The sequence below is a fragment of the Pteropus vampyrus genome, unplaced genomic scaffold (assembly GCF_000151845.1).
Source record: "Pteropus vampyrus isolate Shadow unplaced genomic scaffold, Pvam_2.0 Scaffold133, whole genome shotgun sequence".
Taxonomy (NCBI): domain Eukaryota; kingdom Metazoa; phylum Chordata; class Mammalia; order Chiroptera; family Pteropodidae; genus Pteropus; species Pteropus vampyrus.
In genome coordinates, this window is record NW_011888914.1 from 2,115,132 (window position 1) to 2,139,518 (window position 24,387).

Genomic DNA, 24,387 nt, shown 5'->3' on the forward strand with positions numbered 1-24,387 from the left:
GCCAGGGCGAACTTCTGAGTCTCAGATAACATTACGGCTGTGGTTTATGCCCTGATTGATAACATAGTCAATGGAGGCAACCTGTCCCAGAGAAAGGATCCAAAAAGCTTTGCATAGTGTTCACGATACAGATAACCTCCTGGCCGACATCTGTGGAGGAAAACCTTTGATGGATGAAAGAAGCTGTAAGATCCTATGCACCCAGATAGCCCTGGCGAATTTCTCATATATCACTCTTTAGACAATAATAGCACTTCAGTCATTTTATTTGGTCACGAATGCTTAACTGGTTTTTATAACAATGTGTTTTGCAGAGACTATTTGATAAATATAATGAAATCATTTTATGCTAGATCCCAGAGGACAGGTCAGGGAAATGCTGTTAAAAGACAATATTTCTTTGTTATGCATCACATCAGGCCCTGTACTGTTACTGGAGCCTGAGTCAAACTGGAATGTTTAAGTGCCTGCCTGGCCAACACATCCCCTAATTCCTTGCTACTCAAAGTGTGGTCCTTGTTAGAAATGCAGAATCTCAGATCCCAGCCCAGACTTACTGAAGCAGCATCTGAGTGTTAACCAGATCTCCAGGTGTTCCTATGCACATTCAAGTTTGAGAAGTACTCCTCTTGCCATCTTAAACCAAGATGCAACCCCAGGCTGAAGCCAGTAAGCAACAGGAGGGAAAGGGATGTGGCCACCAAGAGTTTCTTTCACATCTCTTCTCCCTGGCCTTTCCACGGGAGTTCGGTATTGACTGGCAGTCTTAGGCTGGAAATGAAACAGCTCCAGTGGATCATGGATTACTTGTGAACTAGTAAACACACAGGGGGGTCATGCAATAAAAGGAATAGAAGGCACTTCCTGAGAGCTTGGGGAAAGAATTAATCACGACCTTGAGAGCCTCTTAACAGTTTATGCTGAAAATCCTTAAATTGACCCGGAGCAGCTGAGTGACTGTGGTATGTAGAGCAGAATGTTACATACTCTGAAGCTTATCAGCTTCTTGAGTGCACCTTACCTGTACTCATAACTTTCATCTAACATGATTCAATCCATTACTAATTGTCTTTGCTAGTCTCTTAGATAATATCACAACTAAAAATTAGTTATTACATACAAAAGCTAATATAGCATATTTAAAGCAAAGAGAAACCAAAAAAAAAAAAAAGAAGAAGAAATAAAATATTGTTTGGATTCTGATACACTTGTGAAGTTTCTTGTTATAGAGAATGAGAGATCAGTTACTATGTGTTTTCTCTTTAGAGATTAATTACAACTTTGAGAGCCTCTTAATTGATTGAAATGAGCAACTAAGTTTCTGGGCTGCCAAAGAGACTTCTTTAGAGTTTAGACAACTTTAAAAGATTAATAACTAATGTTAATAGCATGTGGCCTTTCTGCCTCACCTAAAAAACCAAGGTGGAGTGCCATGTGAAGAATGCTAGAGATCAAATTGGCCAGCACTATTCAGCAGTGTGCCTCTGGAAAGCCCTCCAAAAGAGAGAACCCTTTGCTGAGGAAAGAATCTTTAACCTGCAAGTGTCAGGTTTCTAGAACAGAAACGATAGGATTTTTCTGTTTTTGGCTAAAGGAATTATTCAACCTGACTTTTCTTATAATAGCAAGAGAGCCCAAAATTTACCAGCTTTCATCATAGGAAGTAAAAAATAATGGAACTGAATTATTTTATTTTCGAAGTCCTTGGGTCAATCAAGAACAGCTCTGGGGTCCTTTCACTACTTTGTATTCTATTGGGCCAGCTGGCGGCTGAGCTGGATACAGCACAGTGCTTCTGTAAATAGATAGAAATGTCTAACATGAATGATAGGGCTCAAATCTTTTCAAAGCTATTATATTAACATACAAAAGATCCTCTAGCCAAACTAGGTCATAGGGCCACAAGCAAAGACCCCAAAGGAAATGTTTGTTGTTGTTTTGTCTTTTCCTCAAGCATTGTTGTACTTGATGAAATTGAATAACAACATCTAAGATATATCTATATGGCGTTGACACTTTACAAAGTCCTGTCATGTACTATTTTATTTAATACTCAGAGCATCTCTGTGAGAAATGTATTAAGATCCCTGTATTATAGATGAAGAAATTCAATTCCCGGAGCTCTGCCCAACACCTCATGGGTAGCAAATGAAAGAGATTGTTTCCTTAATAGAGGGAAGTCAATGCTATACTTAATTAAGAGGGAGATATGTCAACACTCTCTCCTTAATACCACCAGAAGAAATTCAAATTTTGCAGAAAAAATATAGAGAGGCAAATAATAAATAAAAGATCCAAGCCTTCATACAATGTCATTTCTTGGAGTAACATCACTGTGAAGAGTTTCATTTCCTTTTCCTAAAATGCAACTCCTGTCTCTATACTTTCAAGTCCTGGTCACCATTGAGAATCAAATGTAAGTCCTTCCTCCTCCTTGAAGCCTACCTTGCATACCCAGAAGTGAATATTTTTTTTACCTCAAACTTGGACAGCAGGAATCTTGACTAGACATGGATCATATCACACCTTGAGTGACTGTTAGTCGTGTTCATGGCTCACCTACCTATTTCGAGTGTAGTCTCTGAAGTGCAGGAGCTGCAACTTGAGAGTGGAACAAGAACGTATGCCTTGTATGGGAATCATGGGCTCTGAAGTCAGCCATATCTAGGTTCAAATCTCAGTGCCTCCCCTTCGCGGCCATAGAATCTTCCTTGCAGCTCTCTGAGACTGCTTAATATTATGTCCGTAATTCTCATTGAAGCACCCCAGGTTATCAGCATGATAATATGTAAGTGCCAAATTGTTTTAATTCAAGGCATGAGCAGCTAATGTGCTGTCAATAAAGTACAGTAAGAGTGGTCAGTTCCCATTCTAAGCCAAAGGCACACACTCCAGAAGCAGCTACTACATTTGCTTCTCCTCTCAGTGTCTCTATCTGTGACAGACCTTTTGCTAGCTTACATACTAATCTTGTATCATTAGCCACCAAAAGAATCTAACTGTTAAGCATACACTTATAAGCTTAGGTGAGTTTGCCACATTTTCTTATCTATAAACAGAGATAAGAACATTTGTCTTTCAGAGGGATTATGTGGATGCAAATTGAGATAATAAGTTTAAACAATTAACAGCTCATTCAATCCCTAGAGTTCATTCTCTCTCTGCTAGATGACATGTTACACTTTCAGATCTGTCTCCCAGTCTCCAATATCTCTCCTACTCTCAGCTGATAAACTCGCTTCCTTGTCCACTAAGAAAGTGGAAGCAGCACAAACCAACTTCTGTTCACACAACCACTGCATCTACCACCTCATGCATCTGAACACCTGGAATCTGGTTTCCAGTGTTACTTTGGTGATAAGTTCATGCTCCCAACTAATGCCAGCCCTTCCACAGATTCTCCAGATCCCACCACCCCTCATCTACACAAGTGCATCACTGAAACCACTGCCCGCTCTCTCTCCTTGATCATCAGTCTTTTTCTTCCCTACAGGATCATGATTGGCATTACATAAATATGCCAGAATTTCCTATGCTATACCTTTGATTCCAGTAAATAATAAGAAAAACCCTCACTGGATCCCACATCCAACTTCAGCTACAGCTCCATTTTCCTGCTCTCATTTACAACAAAAATACTAAAAAGAATTATCTACACTGCTTGTCTCTAACACCTTACCTCCTCATCTTGAGGCCATTCGGTTAGGCTTTCATTACTAGCACTCTGCCAAACAGCTCTCCTCAAGGTCTTCTATAGTGCCCTCAGTCTTAAATAGTTAATTCTCAGATATTACAGTTATGAAGAACACATGATACAATTAATCACTTGCCATTTCTTTTTGGTCAGCTTTATTGAAGTATAATTGACAAGTAAAACTTGTATATATTTAAAGTGTACAAGGTGATGTTTATATGTATATGTATACACCTTATTAAATGATTACCACAATCAAGCTAATAATGTATTTATTGCTTCACATGATTACCTTTTTTTTTTTAAAGATCTACTCTCTTAGCACATTTCTAATATACAATTCAACATTAATAACTAGAGCCACCATGATGTACATTAGATCTCCGGAAGTCATTCATCCCATGTAGCTAAAACTTTGTACCCTTTGACCAACAGTTCTCCATTTCCCTGTCACCTCAATCCCCTGCCCCTGGATCTCCCGGTAACCATCATTCTACTCTCTCTTTCTAAGGGCTCAATTTCACTTACTCTTTCTTGAGATGCTTTATTCATTTGGCTTCAGGGTCACCACACATTTAAGACTGTCCTTCTACCTCACAGGCCACTCCTTCTCCAGACCCTTGGGTGATTCTTCCTCATCCCTCTGACCTTCACCTGTTAGAGTGGCCCAGGTTCAGGCCTCACACTCTCCCCTATCTTCACTCACTCCCAAGGTGATCTCATCCTATCTCCTTCCTTCAAACAGATATTGATGTGCTGATAAGCTTCCCTAATTTATATCTCCAGCCAGAACTTCATTCTTGAATCCAGGCACATTTTTTCCATCTGCCTTGACATCTCTCAGATGCCTAGTTAGTATCTCAAACTTAATATGCATAAAAGTCAAACTCCTCATCATCCTCTAATCCTTATGTCAGTATGTAGCAACTTCATCCTCCCAGTTGCACAAACCTAAAGACCTTGGAGTCATCCTTGAGATTTCTCTTTCTCTCACATGTGATATGTAATCCATCAGCAAGTTCTACTGGCTTTTCCTTCAGAATCCTGCTTCTCTTGATCTGGATCACTATCTCCTCTTATCCTCAACTCTAGCCTCTGTTATTGTAAAGCCTTCTAACTGGTTTCTCTGCTTTCTCCCTGGCCTATACAGAATCATTTATCTACACAGGAGGCAAAGCAATCCTATTAAAAACTAAATTTGACCTTGTCATGGCGCTGTTCAGAAGCCAAAATCCCATCAGTGACCCATGAGGCCCTATAATCTGACCCTACTATTGCTTCACCCAGTTTCTCTGACCTTGTCTCCCCTCCTTCACCTCTCTCCAATTTCACTGGCCCTCTTGCTGTTATGACAAGCCAAGCACACTCTTCCTGCAGTACTAGCTCTTTCCTCTGCCTGAAAATGTCTTCTCTGAGATTTCTCCATGGCTTTCTTTCTCAATTTGTCAATGACACCCATTTTACACATAACTAGGGAAGCCTTCAATAATTCTCCTACATTAAAACATCACTCTTTTGCATCCATCTTCCCCTCTTTATCCAAATGTGCCTATGTCGTTATCTGACATAGGATGTACTTACTCACGATTTCTGTTTCTCATTAGAATGTGAGCCTTATGCAGTTTCCCTTCAGTATATGCCCTGAGGTTAGAAGTATTCCTGGTACACAGCACATGCTCAATAAGTGTTTATCAAATGAATAAATAGCAACTACTCCATAACTTTCATTGTTGCCATCATCATCATCACCACTGTCTCTCAAAGCCACACCCAGGACCTTCCCCAGCAAAGTCTGGGGCTATTCATTGCTGATGGCATACACATCATGAATGCACGGTAATAAACACAAATCTCTGCTTCCTTCTAAGTATCCATAGATTTATAACTACATGATTTACACAAAAGTCAGTCCAGGAAGTTTTCTAGCAATGAAAGATCTCCTTCTACCCATTTAACAGTTATTGAGAATGATAATGATTATGATAATTTTTAAGGCAAATAGAGTACAGTACTAAACACTGAACAGCACAGGGGGGAAAATGGGTTTCTTGTCCTTTAGATAATCTACAGTAGCTACTCTGGCCTAACACTGTTGAAACTAAAATTTCTAGTCCTAAAATATCATTGTCTAATGTGATGGCATCTTTTTTATATTATTCTTCACACACACACGAAATAGAGAGCATATAAAAAATAGTCAATATCCTCTCTGTTCTAGATCCCATTTGACTGTTTTCTGCCATACAAGCCAAATATGACAGATAATGCAAACTTTTCACCATCAATCAACAATTATTTTATGCAGGACTTATCAGGCTATAACCCTTTTCTAGCCATAGTATGTCTTCCTCCACATTTGCTTTATTTTCATAAAGTCTTATTAGTAAATTCATCATGATCCTAAATAACCATAACGATTAAGCACATAATAATTGTAAATTGAAAATCTACATATCATATTAGCTCAATTACTCATTTTGTGAATAATTCAAATCCCCAAAAAAACTCATATTTCATTGCTATGTTATTTATTCTGCAATTGTAAATATAGCAATACTTTATTCATGTGGGCTTCATCAATTTGGAATATGAAGAAATTCAGACAAGGTAAAAGGTAAAGGTTATCTTTGATTAGGATGTCCTTTTTAATAGGTTGAATAATTTTGCAGTCAAATATAAAGGAGAAAAAAAAAACCTCGAGAATAGATTATTTGGCAGAATTCATGGAAATATTAAGAACAAGATTTTTGTTTGTTTTGTTTTTAAAGTAAAAGTACTTATATATTCATTCAGTTACTTTAGTATTATTTAGTAAAGTATCTCACCTAATAGCAGGATTGTTTCAACTCTGACTCAATGGTTCCCTCAACTCTTTGATTTTATTATTTCAGTCTGTAAGCACTTCCACTTGGTATTAACCCTATAGCATACACTGAGTTATAATTATTATATTAATTGTAGTAGTACAGTCATGCCTCACTTAATGATGAGGATAAATTCTCAGAAATGTGTTTTTGGATGACTCCAGTGTTGTATGAACATTACAGTGTGCACTTACACAAACTTGGATAGCATAGACTACTACACACCTAGGCTAGATGGTATAGCCTAGTGTTCCTAGGCTACAAACCTGTATAGCATATTACTGAACTACATACTGCAGACACATAACATGATGATAGATATTTGTGTATCTAAACATAGAAAAGGTACGGTAAAAGTATAATATGACAGATTTAAAAAATGGTACACCTGTGTAGTGCATTTACCATGAATGGAGCCTACAGGACTAGAAGTTTCTCTGGGTGACCCAGTGAGTGAGCAGTGAGTGAATGTGAAGGCCAAGGACATTACTGTACACTACTGTACACTTTACACACACTGTCCTACAAGCCATCCCCTTTTTTCCTTCCAACAGGGTCAGAAGTGGAACACAGGAGCTATCAGTGTTGCTCCATGAATAGAAATATGAGCTGGACTGATGGGAAATATTGAGGAGAAACTGGCTGGGTGAGGCATAGGTCACCATAACAGTGACCGTCAAGAGGGAGTGAGAGGTGGCCTGAGGGTCAATGAGAGTAAAATATCAAGATGGAGATATGAAGGTACATAGTGGTTTGTCATGGCAGTATGGTTTTGGCTACTGCATGTTGAAGCAGTGGTCAGATTAATGAACTTTGTGGTATTCATTTAAAAAGAGAGTGTTTAACACGAAGAATGTAGCACTGACTACTCAATATTTTGACTTTGGAAATTTGTTTTTTGTTCTTTTAACCCTATCTGGCACAAAGGGCTCTCTCTGGCATTAAATTGATGGGAGAAATAAAATTTATATATGCTTTTCGTCATTATAACCTGAAAATATTTTCAATGTACAGGAACAGGCTGGCTCCACACTACCACAGAAAGCTTTTACTGCCTGGCAGTGGAACGTAGTACTTGTTAAGGTAGCTCTTGTGAACCTATGTCCTTATGCGGAGGTCTTAGGTCCTCAACCAAGAATATGCAGCAGTGTACTCTAAAGACCATCAAGCTAGATCTGGGAGGGCAGTAGCACCCCCTGAATACGTAGCACTGAGGAGACAGGCTCCTCTGTGCAGAAACAGGTCATTGGCTGACTGACTGCGATATATTCTAGCACTCAAAATTGAGGTGCTGTGAGTGAAAGGGAATCTATTGTCAAGTCCCACAGATATTGCTCCCATCAGAGAAAAAAATCCTCCTGAACTACATATCCCTCCATTTCTTGTAGGAAATTCAGCTCCATTATAATCTTATGAAACCACTGTCCTATATGAGATTCGTTCTTGACCAAAACGTCATTATAAGGTGCATGACTAGAGTTTAAAAGTAATAAACTGAATTACTATTAAAATAAATCCTGGAATTCAACATGCTTGCTATTTTAGACTTGCCATTTCTCATCTAATCTATTAGTAATGTTTTAGTACATAAGAATGCACAGGAGACATTTTAAAGATCACTAACATTTTTTGAATGAGACAATTTAAGTGTAATTTACCTTTGATAAAATTTTGTTTTCAGCTTTTAGTGAATTTGCTTTATTATCTTTGCAACATCAAATTGTTTGCTCAGTTAATTCTGTTAGTGCAAAATTAACTATATGCTCTAGTTACTGAAAATATCGGTATAGAAATACTCTGTTCTATATAGTCCATATTCTATATTCTATTCTATTTTAAATATTCCATATTTAACTGCAAGAATCATTAGCATTATATGTGATATCAATAGTTAGTGTGAATTCAACAAAGACAGATTTTCAAAACTGATAACTCACCTGGAAGACATTGCTTTAACCTTCCTGTGTTAAAAAAAATTGCAAAATATTTTTCCTTATTGCCACTGAATATTTATAAATTCACTATTTATTGGCTTGTTTGTTGTTTTCATTACTTGAAATGCCTCAAGGAGCCATCATACCCACAGATCAAAAATTTTAGGCACAAATCATATGAATTAAAACTATCTCAGCAGACACAATGTTGGTAAGTGGGAAAAAAAATTATATTTTGTACCTGATGGTCAAGAAATTAGCAGTTTGTTTTTCCAGAAGGGAAGGGAATTTCGGTGACAGGGGTCATCTGAAAACTTCTGTGTCTGCTTTCTTGAGATTCAAAAATGGCCTTGTATGTTCTCTCAGAGCCTCAAGGCTTGAAAGTCATCCAAAAGCTAGGAACCAATCTAAAGTAGATTGGCTTATACCCAAATTTAATGAAACTTCCTTAGAGGAAACTGATTTCCCTCATTATCCTTTATGTAGATAATATGTGGAATTAATTCTCCTTCACTAAGTTACCATTACATTGAGCAGACAAACACAGATATAATGTTATTAAAAGTAATGGAACGAGTTCATCCGCTGTTAACTTTAATGGTTTACATCCTCTCAAGTGTCCCAGAGAAATGTCTCTGTCTCACTGTTTTAGCGGATTAAAGGTCAGACCTAAGGTTACAAAATTTCATGCTCACTAGAGAAGGATGTGCTCTCTCTCAGGCCTTACTCCCTTAGAACTTTGAATGAAATTAGGAGGAGCAGACATAACTGTTTTAAAGACTTCTTTCCAACTACGATGGTAACAGATACAGGAATATATGTACTTCACATGTTTATTTTGCACAGTAATCGCAAAATACAATTTTATTTTTACAATAATATTATAAAGATAAAACATGAGATATTTAACTTTAACATTCCTTTCTGGATATTAGAAATAGTATTTCTTTTTTAATATTCAACAATTATACTTACATATTAATATTCAGAGTGAATAAAAACTGGGCAAGTAACACCTTATATTTTAATCATCAATCTTGTTGTTCATTTTGCCAAAGTAAAACCTAATCAACCTTAGTAAAAAGCTTTTACTAAGCATCTCTCAGCTATATAAAAAAAAAATCACAGAAATATAAGTGCAATATAAAAGATATACACATACATACTCACATATATTCATATATACACACTTGCATATATATATAATATAAATATATATTAAATGTATGCATGTAAAATATGTAACAGACCATCACAGAGGTATGTGCTTACTCCTATTTTATTTTCGTTCATTCAACAAGCATTTGTTGAACCCTTACTATGCATTAGACACTGTATTAGTATTGAGAATATAAAGAAAAACAATACAGGTTTTGTGCTCTTAAGAAGTTAATGACTGAAGAGAGAAGAAGGCAGACAAATATCAATAACTATAATTACATGAGAACAGCTCAACACAAAAAGAAGTTGTTTCATAAAAAAACAAGGAGAAAAACAAGACTGGACAAAATATAATAACAAGGACAAAATTTACCCTCTGGTTTAAAAGTACTAAAATATCAGACAAAATATGTAAAACCACAGTTGTCAATACGTTGAAAATGAATGAAAGTGATCTTCAAGAAGCATCAAACAAATCAAGGGAGCCCTATGTTTGTCCCAGCTTACTACCTATAGAAAGTCCCCACCTTAAGACACAGGGAGGAGAAATCCAGGCAAAGACCAGTGAACATCTTAAGTTGCAGAGAAAGAGATAGGAGTCCAGGGAAACCAAGATGCCTGGTGTTTGCAGGGCACAACACTGAAGAGGAAAGAAATACACAGAAAAAGAATTCTAAAGGTCAACGGATGGTTACTACTGAGTATTCAGTTAAGTAGCAAGCAATGCATTCATGGGAGAAAACTACCTGAGGCAGGAAAAGAATCACCCAGAAGGATTAAAGGTAACAGTATCTGAGAACCATACAAGGCCAGGAATGATGCCTGTCCCCAATAAACAAAATGGAAAATCTAATAATTCATTAGTATGATTTGAAGAACTAAGAAGAATAGTGCCTCAAAAGTCGAGATAAATAAACTCTATTCTAGTCCCACATATCAAACCTTAAAAGAAGACCTAAAAGGATTGAACTATTACCAAGTACTTTAACCATATTTCAGTACAAAGCTCAAGAACATTTTTTATAAATACAACAATACTCAGCAAACACAATGCCTGGAATTCATAAAAAAATTATCAAGTATGTAAAGAAAGAAGAAAGAAAATACAATCTATAATGAAAAGAAAAAATGTCAACCAATGGAAACTAACCCAAATAACATACAGATGGCATTAAAAGTTATAACTGGATTTCATGTATTCAAGAGGCTAGAGAAAGATTAAACATTTAAATCAAAGATATAAAAAAGCCCCAATTTGAATTTCTAAAAGCAAGAATTACAATATCTGCTTTGTAAAATATACAGTCTAGAAATATGACAGATGACATTTTAGAAAAAAAGATAGCAAACCTGAAGACATAGTAATAGAAACTATCCAAAATAAAATGCACAGAGTGAAAAGATTGACAAAAAAATGTAAATGATTAGTAAAAGATAAGACAAAAAATAACCAGTAAAATATGAGACAATTTTAAGTGACCAAGTACATGAACAATTGGAATTCTTGAAAGGAAAGAGACAGAATAAAATATTCAAAAAATAGAAGCTGAAATTTTCTAAATTTTATGAAAATTATAAACACATATATCAAAGAAGCTTAACAAAATCTAGGCACAAAATATACATAAAAAAATTATACCATGGAACATACTTAAAACCAGTGATAAGAAAATGTTAGAAGCTACAAGAGGAAAAAATTACAGAAGCACAAATACATGGATGACAACAGATTTGTAGGAGGCAAAAAAGCAAGAGGACGGTAGTGTAATATCTTTAAAGCATTAAAAGAAAAAAAAACCAAAAATCCTTAAAACAAAAAAAAAATTTTCCTAAAGAAAGGAAAATAAAAAACTTAAAAAAAAAATTAAGAGTAGTTTTAGGTTCTCAGTAAAATTTGGAGAGAGGTACAGTGATTTCCCATACACTCCCTGACCTCACACATGCATAGACTTCCCCGTTATCAACATTCCCCCACAAAGGTGGTAATTTGTTACAATTGAACCTACACTGACACATCATAATCACTCAAAGTCTATGTTTTACATTACCATTCACTCTTGGTGTTGTATATTCTATAGATTTGAACAAATAAATAACAACATTCATTCATTATTATGGTATTATACAGAGCATTTTCCCTGCCCTAAAAATCCTCTATGGTCTACTGATCCATCCCTTCCCCAGTCCCTGGCAACCACCAACTTTTTACTGTTAAGGACTTTTTCAGACATGCAAAAGCTGAAAGAATTCCTTACCAGCAAAACTAGAAACCTGGATCTACACAAAGGAATAAAGAGCAATGAATATAATAAATATATGGACAAATATAAAGACTTTTATTCTTATTATTTAAATATCCTTAAAAAATGATTGACTGAACAAAGCCAATATAATAATAATGTGTTATAGAATTTATTATATATATATAAAATATACAACATTAATAGCATAAGATGTATTCTATAAACCCTAAAGGAAGCACTTCAATGTCAAAACAAAGAGTTATAATTCATAAGCCAACAAAGGAGACAAAATGCAATCACAAAAAAAATACTCAATCCAAAAGAGGAAGAAATGAACAAAGTGAACAAAGAATAAAGGAGACAAATAAAAAATGAATAACAAGATGGAATATTTAAACCAAACAATATCAATATCGTTAAATGTAAATGGTCTATACACATCAATTAAAAAGCAGAGACTGTAAAATTGGATAAAAGAGCAAGACAACTATATGCTACCTAACAAGAAACTCATGTTAAATATAAATAGGTTAAAAGTAAAATGATGGAGATGGGGGGGAGGGAAATATAACATACTAACATTAATCAAAGAAAAGCAGTAATGATTGTCTTAATATTAGACAATACAGAACAAAGAAGATGACAAAAACAAAAAGAGTCATATTATAGTGTTAAAAAATTCATCACGAAAGCATAACAATCCTTAACATTTATGCACCTAATAAAGGAACATCAAAATACATAAAGCAAAATCTAAACTGCAAGGAAAAATAGACAAATCCACCGTTATAGTCAACAATTTCTATACACCTAACTCAACAATAGAAAAAACAAAAAGAAAGAAAATTTGTAAAGGTATAGAATACTTGAATAAAATTGCCAATCAATTTGATAAAATTGAAAGTTATAGAATGCATCATTCCCCAAAAAAACAACAACAAGAACAACAACAACATTGTTTTTAAGTGAACATGTACCATCTTGGGACACCCAACAAATTTTAATAATTTTAAAAGATTCAAATAATTATTGAAAAATCTATTATTTGACAACAATGTGATTAAATTAGAAATCAATAATATAAAATATTTGGAAAATCTCCAATATTTGGAGACCATATAACAAACCTCTTGGTAGCAAAGAGAAATCAAAAGGGAAACTATTTTATATTGAATAAAAATGAAAACACAACATATCAAAATTTGTGCTAAAATAATACCGAAGAGGAAATTTATAGAACTAAACGCTACTTTCAGGTTCTCGTTTAAGAAACTAGAAAAAAAATAAGACAAATTAAACTCAAAGTAAGCAGAAGAAAAGAAAGATAAGAGCAGAATTCAATGAAATGGAAAGCAGAAAAACAACAGAAAAAATCAATATAACAAAAGCTTGTCTTTGAAAAGATCAATAAAATTGATAAATCTTTAGCCATTCTAATAAGAAAAAAAAGACACTATTTACCAATATCAAGAATGGGAGGTAAAATCAAAACTGATTTAATAGTTATTAAAAATGTAATAATGAATGTTGTAAACAACTTTATGTCAATAAACTTGACTTATTAGATGAAACAAATGTACTCCTTGAAAAATCATTTACCAAAGTTCACTCAAGAAGAAACAAATACGGTGAATAAGTCCAATATCTGTTAAATAAATTGAATTTTTCACTAAGAAAAATTCTTCTCACAAAGAAAACTCCAAGTACACATGGCATCACTGGTGAATTAGGTAAAACATTAATGAAAAAATAATACCAATTCTATACAAAAAATTGAAGAGGAAAGAATATTCCAACTCATTCTATCGGGCCAACATTACTCAGATACCCAAACCAAAGATATTAGAAGGAAAAAAACTACATACTTCTATACATAGATAAAAAATTTCTTTATAAAATTTAAGTAACTTAAATCCAAGAATATATAAAATATATTATATATACATATATACATGTGTGTGTATATATATATGTGTGTATATATGTGTGTGTGTACGTGTGTGTGTGTATATATATATATATGATGACCAACATTAGTTTCTCATTTGAAAATTAATCAAAGCGATTCATTGTGCTGACAAACTAAAGAGGAAAAACATTATAATCATCTCTATAGATCAGAAAAAGGTTTTTTACAAGATCCCAAATCCAATATCTACATCTAACTTTAAACAAAAATAAAATCTCTCATCAAATTGGAAATAGAAAGAAATTTCCTCAGCCTGATAAAGTGTATCTATGAAAACCGTACAGCTACTAGCATACTTAATTCTGAAAGACTCGATGCTTTCCCTCTAAGAACAGGAGCAAGACAATAACATCCTTTATCACTATTTTTATTCAACATTGTACTGGAGATCATATCCAGTACAACAAGGGGAAAAAAAAGTCTTCCACACTGGAAAAAAAAAAAAAGAATAAAACTGCTTTTATTCACAGATGATATGACATTTACCTGGAAAATTCTATGGAATCTCCAAATAAGCTACAGAACTAAAAAGTGAGTTTAACAGTTTGCAGGATACAAGAGCGACATATAAAAAATCAACTATCTTTCTATATACTGCTTACAAGAAATGGGAGAGGATATTAAAAATACAATCACATTTACAATAACAAAAAAAATTAAAACATCGAGAGATAAACTTGACAAATGCTATACAATTTCTATACACTGAGAACTATAAAACTTTGCTGAGATAAATTTTAAAACACTTAAGTAAATGGAGAGATACACCATATCCATTACTTACAAAATTATCTAAAGCTCATACTAAAATGCAAAGGACCTAGAATAGCCAAATCAATTTGAAAAAAAAGGAACATAGTTGGAGGACTGCACTACCTGACTTTAAGACATTACAAGCTATAGTAATCAAGATAGTGCAGTACTGGCATTAAGATAGACAAAGAGGTCAATGGAACAGAATGCAGAGTGCAGAAATAGATCCACACATACATCATCTATTGATTTTCATTAAAGGGGCAAAGACAATGCAGTGGAGAAAGAATAAACTATTTAATAAATGCTACTGGAACAACCAGATATCCATATGCAAAAGATGAACTTTGATCCATATTTTATGTTACAGACATTAATTTAAAATTTAAAACAATAAAACTCAGAAGAAAATCTTCTGACCTTGAGTTAGATGAAGATTTTTTCTGAGAAAGCTCAGAAGAAAATCTTCTGACCTTGAGTTAGATGAAGATTTTTTAGATAAAATACAAAAAGCACTATCCATTAAAAAAAAGGGGGGGAGGTATAAATTGGACTTCATTAAAATAAAAAACTTGCTCTCAAAAAAGAAATCACTATTAAAGGAATGAAAAGACAAACAGTAGCATACTGGGAGATAATATTTGTAATGCTATATTTAACAAAAGACTTGTATCCAGAATGTATAAACTCTCAAAACTCAATAACAAGAAAATAGCCAATTATGAAAAAATTTAGCAAAATTTTGAAAAACATTTCACAAAGAAGAAATATGGGTAACAAATACATGAAAAGTGTTGGCAAGAATGTAAAGCAACTGAAACTCTCATATGCTGCAGCTGTGAATGTAAAATCTTTACGACCACTTTGAAAAATAATTTGGTAGTTTCTTGAAGAGTTATATACATACACTTGTCACACAACCCAGACATTTCACTTCTAGTTATTTGCTAAGAAGAATAAAATCAAATTTCTCTATAAAGATTTATACATGACTGTTTATAGCTGCTTTATTTGTAATCGCCAAAAATTGAAAATAGCCCAAATTCCTATTAGCAGGTAAATGTATAAAAAAAAAATTGTGATATACTCGTAAAATAGAATACTATTCAGTAATAAAAGGTAATATACTATTGATATACACAACAATATGAACCAATATCAGAATAATTAAGCTGAATAAAATAGCCAGATCCCCCCCACCAAAAAAAGAGTCTATACTGTATATGTAAAAATTTATATAAAATTCCAGATAATGCAAAGTAACCTATAGTAACAGAAAGCAGATCAGTGATTGCCTGGGGATGGAGATAGTACAGGGAAAGGGCAGAGTAGGGCGAAGAAACTTCTGGTGATGTTGAATATGTTCATTATCTGATTGTAATTGTTTCATAAACTTATAAATGTCCCAACTTGTAAAACTGTACACTTTAAGCATGTGTAGTTTATGGTATTGTAAATAATTGTACTGCATATCAATTATTCTTCAATAGAGCTGTTAAAAAGAGATAGAAGGGCTTTGTAAGTTCAAAATTTAAGGTAAAATGTAGATCAGAAAAGAACCCCAAGTCTAGGCAAGGAGAAGTCAGTTTTTGACCTTCATCAGGACACCAAAAGAAAAGAGATATTCAAGAAGGAAGTGATTTTCAAAGTATATAAGGAATCAGATAGGTCATCCAGAATGCAATGGAGAAAGTCAAACCATTCAATCTTTTTCAGGCATTAGCGATATTCTAGAACCCAGTTTGGTCAGAATGATATGAAGACATGTTAAAGTCGGCTTAAGAAGTAAATGGAGGTTATAGAACAGATACAGTCAGAACACTTTGATGAGTGATGTCGGGAATGGGATTAGGGAATAGGGAGTCCAGGACTTCAAGGGGGAATAGCACCCCAGAAAAGGTCTTCTGGGATGAGGACACTAGAGTGAGTTGGAGGGCTGAGGGGAAGGAACCTGTGGAGAGGCAAACTGGAAGGCTTAAGAAAGGAAGAAAAAAAACAAATGAAGCAAAGTTCTAAGTTGACAGGTTGGTATGAAATTAAAAATAAAAGTGGATCAGAACACTTCAGAAAAGGGGAAGCCCTTGTCTTCCATCGAAAAGAGAAAGAAGAGAGGTAAGAAAAGAAATGTGGATAGAAATCTTAGCTAAATGTATAGGAGGAAAAGAAAAATTTGTAAAGAGGGATATTCATATAATGATAGTTTATATCTTCTCAGTTAAAAAAGTCAAAGTAATTAGCTAGGTGCTTTAGAATAGGGCTAAAAATTAAGAATAGTCGCTTTAAGATCAACCAGAGATAAGTAAAAAGTTGGCAGGTAATATCAAAGGCTCAACCAAGTTTAAAAATCACAAATTACTATACAGCCAATAAACCAAAAGATATGATTTTCTTTATTCAGAAAAAGCAAAAGGATAGTTTGACCAAGAGCTGGAGGCTAGCCAGGAAGTGCAGCCAAATGTCAAGAGGGAACAGAATTGTGGTTGTTTTTTACAGTATATCTGAAATGATTTCCTCAGTTTTGACACATTCATTCATTCACTGAAAAGAATATTTACTTAGAATCTCAGGTAGGCCTGAGTAGTGGAGCATGCCAGAATAATTATCTTCAATGAAGGTTAACAGTATATAATCAGTAGGAGAATAAATACATTTATTGATTCCTTTTCTTTGCTGTGGACATTAGCCTGCAATTGGATCACAGAATCAAGAGCCAGAAGTGATTGTAAGGGTTATAAAGTTCAATACTATGATTTTATTGATGAGGAAACAGATATAGAAAGGTCCAGGGATTTTTCCAAAGATAATAAGAGATAGAACAAAATTCTTTGGTTCCCAGTATGGATTTTAGCCAGTCACCGAATTTCTTTTTCAAACTTCCTGGTCGACGTTAAAGGCAACATATTGTACATTATTCCTAGAAATACTAAAACATATGCATTATTTGGGGGAATAATTTTGGTTAGGGGAACTCTGCTCTAACAATAAGTTTAAAAATACACTGGCAATGGCTGTATCACCTACTATCTCCAAGGAATTTAAATTAAGAAAATTTCAAATTTGAGACAATACTTATTCTCAGCATACCCCAGCCCTAATACTGTTTTTTACATTTACAACTGAAAATATATGACTATTTCAAATAATGCTATCTTACTGCTTAGTTTTTCCAGTTTTTAATTTCCTAATTATAAGATAAATATCATATCAGGAGTTGGTCTGGACTAGATATTCTGAGATGATAGCAACAGGGAAGAGCAGAAAGTTATTTCAGGTGAGAAATGAGATTATATATGTTCCTTGAGGTCAAGGACCATGACTATTTTGTTCACTGCCATATTATTCAGCATTTAGAACATTAGCTACCATAAATGTTCAAAAAATATTTATTGAATAAATTCATCAAGTGAGACCAATGGACACAATTAATCCTACTTGGAGATGTGCATGATATCCAAAGTAAAGACAAGGTCAAGCTCAGTTTATCTAGGCCCTGAGGACTGCAGGAAGGTCTAATCTAGAAGGTGTAGGTACAAGCAAAGAGAAACTTCAATATTTGGTATAGCAAACACAGCCAAGAAGGTCCAAGGGCAGAAAAGGTAGGAGTTTATTCTAGGACTTAATTTCTTCAGTGGGGCACGAAGACTCATCCATGTCATACAGACAAACCTCTGTGTGATATGGGCAGCAAGGATCAATTAAACATAAAATTGATATAACGGGAAAAGCACTAGATTTGGAGTCAGAAATACTCGTTTTGAATTTTACTTCTGTTATTAACCGAAAATGTGGACTAAGCAATTTGCTTGACTCACTGCTATTCTATATGTACCTTCTTGAAATTCACCTAATTGGCAAAACAACTCTTTTCAGGTTTCATACAGCTTAAACTCTGCTGTCTTGCCATTTGAACACTTACTCCTCCTAGCTCTCTGCTGCTGTTCTGTTATTATTTTCTCTCTGACTCTCTTTTTGAGTTTCTTTGGGAGATTCTTCTTCTAGCCATTCCCTCAACATTGATGTCTCCAAAGAATCTATCCTCAACTCTCTCATTTTATACAATCTTCCCAGTCAATCTCATCTACCATATCACTTAAAATACTTCGTCTATAACTTTAGCCTAGATATTTCCCTTGGACTCAGACTCATGTATCCAACTTCCTACTAAATATCTCCCTATGAATATCTTTCAGCCACTTGAATCCTAGAAACAACATGGCCAGAAACAAATTAACTTTTCTCTTGACCCCCTCCCCACCTATCTTAGTCTATTTGGGCTGTTATAACAAAAATGACATAGCCAGGTGACTTAAACAATAAACATTTCTCACAGTTCTGGAAGCTGGGAATTCCAACACCAAGCCTCCAGCAGATTCAGCATCTGGTTAGGGCCCACTTCCTGGTTCATAGATGGTCAAATTCTGGCAGGGTTCTTACATGGCAAATGAGGAGAGGAAGCTCTCTGGGTCTCTTTTTGTAAGGGCACTAATCTCACTCATGAAGGCTCCACCTTCATGATTTAATCACTTCCAAAGATCCCAACTCCAAATACCATCACATTGGGGATCATGTTTTAACATATGAATTTGGGGAGACACAAATATTCTGTCTATAGTATCTCTCCAACTTCCAGTTCCCTCTATTTAGTTACCTAAACCAGGATTGGTCCTAGATGCCTCCATTTCTCTTACCCTTATGTGTTCAAGCAATGATTTCATCTTTTTTTTCTATCTGTTAAAAATTTTTTTCACATTCACTTTTCTTTCTCTTATTCTCATTGCTACTCATATTATACTAACTTTTTTTCTAGTGCCTCATGTAAGTAATACTTTCATCTGTCTTATTCTTTCCATTCATTCTCTACTTAGCTTCCAGAGTGATCTTTTTAAAATACAAGTCCAATCTTGATATACTCCTGCTTAAAACTCTTTTACTCCTTTGTAACTAGGAGACTATATGTTACAGTAGTCCTGGTATAATATTAATAATACCTCTTTTCACAATATATGCATTATATGTACACTATATATTACATATATAGTAGATAATCACTCCATCCTGACTCTAAAAAATGAAGTCCAACCCCATTATCATAATATGCAAAAAGCTTTTCATGACCTGAACCTCCTTACTCCTTTAGCCTCACCTCCAGTCACCTTCCCTCTGTTCTAGCCATGTTGAATTAATTGCTTCTTCTTCTTCTTGTGTTCATCTCTTTTGTGTTTTTGTAGAGAAAGCCATCCCCATTAGAGTCACCGTATAATCCCCATTAGTCCTTTAAGATTCAAATTAAAGATTTTCTGTGATGCCTTGCCTGAGCTCCATGATATCTCTGGGAAGAATAGACCACTTCCTCCTTTGTGCATTTATTCCTTTTGTAAAAGCCACTTAATGTCTTTCTTTCTTTTAACTATATCGGTCTTTATGAAATTATGATTTCTTAGAGATCAGGAGCTATGTGTTATTTACCTTTAGTTTCTCAACACATAGCATAGTGCCTGGCACATAGAATGTACTTAATAAATGTTAAAAAGACTGATGATTGGATTAACGAACATGTCAGAAAGTTCTAGTGGATGAGAGAATGGAAATGAGCAGAATTTTAAGGTCAAGGCAGTGAGTCAACATGGTAATCTATGTAGCCTTATTTCACCCCCTGTGAATGAGCTTTAATCTCCCAATTCAAATTCCATTATATATAGAAGTCTTTGGCTTTGAAGTATTACCACCAGTAAAGCCACCCTCTGGCACTACCGGATTGCACTTTAGGAGAGCAGAGAAAAGCTGCCTGTAGGATTATTTTCAAATTCAATTTTCAATTAAAACTGTAGAGAATTGCCATTTAAATAACATTTGCTTTGTTAGAAGCCTGCAACCTAGAATGAATCAATCTCAAAAATAAATAAATATCACTAATAATTTGCATTAAGAAGGTTTACTCCCACACATGGAAAATACAAGTCCAATCTTGATATATTCCTGCTTAAAACTATTTATTCCTCTAGAAGAAGTTCATCATTTTCTTTCCCAATGGTTTACCTCACTATTTCAAAGTCCTATAAGCCTTATTCCAGGAAGATCTTTTACTCCTTCAATATATATCAGAGAATCTTCAGAGCTGGACTAGTCTTTAGAGATACCTAGACCTGACCGTTCATTTTTGCAGATGAAGAAACGAAAATCTAAAGACTGTAAGTACCCAAGGTTATACTTCCTGAGAAGATAAGCCCTTCACCTCTCACATAGTCCTCTTCATCACCACCCTCATATTTAGAGTCGAATAAAACCAATTCAAATGAAACAGTAAGAATACCAAACCCCAAACACTACCTAATTCTGCAATTGTTGGAAATCTTGCGTCACCAGAAATGTTCCACTAGTCATTTTTCAAGAGACTAATTTGAAAAAAAAAGTCATATCCTTTATCACGTGTATTTCTAACATACATCTTTGTCCCACTCCTCCATGCAATTCTCTAAAAAGGGGAACACTTTCTGCTTCATTCTCATTTATGAACTGAATTGACAATTGAGAAATGACTCAAAAGACCTTATAGTTTTCTGCTCAATAAGGCACTGTACTTTCTATGGCTTAATCACCATTCTTTTAACTTCTCCACTCTGGAGTTACCTTCCTTTTCTTCCTTTAAGATGATAATTATGGTAATGACCTCATCATCAGGTATTTCTTGGGAATTAACGATCAACTGAGGTTAATGGCCCACAGAATGACCACGGTTCATCAACTCCACCCAGTCTGTCATTAATCCCCAGAGAATGTCCTGCTTCGCAATTGTTATTGCTTAATTTAGACACTTTTCATTCCCATCAACCCTTACAATGTGTTTGATTTTACTTGTCTATATACTAATGGTTTAGCAAGAGTGGTTTCCCTAACTGGTTATCAAATAAAACTAGAATGTACCTTATTAAAAGATACTTTAAAAGCCACTAAACATCTCTAGATATGTTAATATTTTATATATTTTGTACATGACTTTTAAATCAACAAATAGGTAGGACGCCCTGTCCTCAAGAATATAACCCCCAACTCTCCCTCCAATTTTCCCTTAGCCTTCTTTTATCTTCAACTCACAAAATAAATCTAAGTGCTTTATTTAGTTTTACAAGTTACCCTTCTTGGTTCAAAGTAGTTTTAAACTCTAAATAGTGTCATAGTTGTCTATGACACTAAATGTCACATATCCCTTACAAGCAGTTTCCAGACATTATACAGCCCACAGCACTGCTACCTCTTTTGCTGTACCTGCAATGCTTCATTTCATTCAGAGATTCATAAAGCTTCACTGGCCCTCTTTTTTGACTCATTTCTTTCTTTAGTTTGATGAATGGAACTACAGCGGTCCTAAGGGAAGTGAGAATGTAAAGCATAGAGAGAGAGGTCTAGGGGTAGCATATAACAATCCAGAGCTCTTTTAGCACCAAAGTCAAGTTCAAAAAGACAATCAGCTCTATATTGTGAGAAAAACATATATTGTCAACAAATAGTATTTAATGAAAATGGGGGAAAGAGATATCTATATTGTCATGTTTTTATATGAATACAAAGTATAACAAGGAAAAGATGGGAGGAATCAATGACTTTTGTCAATTCCATAGTAATTCTTTTAGTACAAGTAGAAAGCAATAAGAAATATTAAGGATTCAAAAACATGTATCATAGGACGAATATAGTGATCAAGAGCACCCAGGGGATATGAGCTTTAGTCTTAGATCTGCTAGTCATTGCATAGGTGACCTTTGACAATTTATTTATTCTCTGTGGATCTCAGCTTCCTCATCTAGAAAATAAAGTATTGAACTAGATAATGTCCTCTTTTATTTTCAACAATAACATTCTATGGTTCTTTGAATCCATAATCAACTGTTTGAATAATCAACTGTCATAATAGAATTTAATTATATATGACAGATTTTTTCAAACTAATTACTTTTTTATACTCCAAGCTGATACGTTTACTTATGTTTACTCATTTGTCAAATATTAGAATGCAGACCGTGAGGTAAGCAGTGTATAATAGAGAATGAATACAGTGGTTAAAAAAAAAAAAAAGCTACATGGAAGCCAGTACGTAATCCCTGTTCCTATACCAAGAGTTTTACAGTCTACTGGGGGAAACAGAAAAAGAGGGTAACAATAATAAATTCAATACTACAACCAAGTCCTTATTATGAGAAAAAAATATTTTTCAACAAATATTTGGAGATAAGTGAGAAATGAAGAGGGTTAAAAAAGAATAAAATGGATTTGGGGCAAAAGGGAATTGATAAGCTACCACTAGAAGAAGAAATTGTCATATATTTAAGCCTTGGGCAGCCAGAGTCACTGGGAGAAGGTGGTGAGGCAAGCAAGACCAGGTCAAGTTGGACCCATAGTGTACAGCAAGGGGTCTGAGACTTATTTGAAGTGAAATGAGAAGCTACTGGAGACTTTTAATAAATGATTGTCAGCTAGAAAATTAATTTTTGACCTGTTCAAAAAGAATATAAAAATTGTTTTATTCAACCAGAACGGTAAGAATAGAAAGTATTTCAGTTCACCAGTGTCTGAATACAACTTTCAAAAACTACACTTTTAAAAAAAAATATGAATATCTATGTTAGGTAAATGGCTATGATAATTAGCTGAGTTATATCCTCTCTGTCAAATTCAAACTTTCACAAAGAAACCTAAGTGTGGGTTTTTACTTCTTAAGTTTAAAATAAATCTCACTGATATATTTCACAATTATTTGGGAAGGGTTCAGAATTTAGTATTAGTCAAATGAATTTGCCAAGGGGGAAGGAACTTAATCTGTACAGATATGCAACTAATAGAATGTTCAAAGACAAGAATGAGAACCAAGAGTCATTGAGGACATTAGTGAAGAAAGGAGAACTGTGTTTGGGCATCTAAATCTCACAAGTGACAGCAATAAACGAGCTTACTTTGGGTTTCAGAATTGTTTGATATGCTGCAATCTACTATGTGAAATATAATCTTCAAAGAGAATTGATAAAAGCCTCAATATTTGGGACTTTTAAACTCAGACTGGATAACATATTAGGAAGGATTTTCAAGGAATCAGTTCTGCACTGGGAAGAAACTGAACTCTATGACATGTTTCATCCTTATACTTTTTTAGTGTTCAATAAAATTTTTAAAAATGGGGAGAGGAGATTATTCAGAATTCTTTTTATCTTCACATATGCAGGGTTTTCTTTTTCTCTCAAGGATAACTGTACTAATACAACTAATAAAAGTGAAAATATAACATTATAGCATTGCAATTTTAGATGTGTTGTGGATAAGATGACATCAAAGAAATAGATGCAATTTCTGATTGACTGAATCTTAAGGAGACGAGCTTTTAATGAGACATGAGGCAAATTATTTACCTTTTTGCACCTCATATATTTCTACTATAAAAATGGGAGAACTAAGGTCTATGGCCATGCCACCCTGAACCCTGAACATGCCCAATCTCGTCTGATCTTGGAAGCTAAGCAGGGTTGGGCCTGGTTAATACATGGATGGGAGACCACTTAGGAATACCAGGCACCATAGGCAAAAAAAAAAAAAAAAAAGGGGAGAACTAGGGGTAAATCTCTATATAGCACATTTACTATTAATCTATCTTTGATCTATGTTTATAACATATTTATAAATATATAATGTTTATAACATAAATAAATAATAAATGCATGCATTAATAAATAAATATATGCATACTGCTCAGTCAAAACTCTTCCCCTAGCAAACTGGGACTGAT

General features: G+C 34.4%; 1 pseudogene; it reads left to right on the top strand.

The window, feature by feature from the left end:
• The first annotated feature begins 24,059 nt into the window (after positions 1 to 24,059).
• Positions 24,060 to 24,185, top strand: LOC111744353 (annotated as a pseudogene).
• The last annotated feature ends 202 nt before the right edge of the window (positions 24,186 to 24,387 follow it).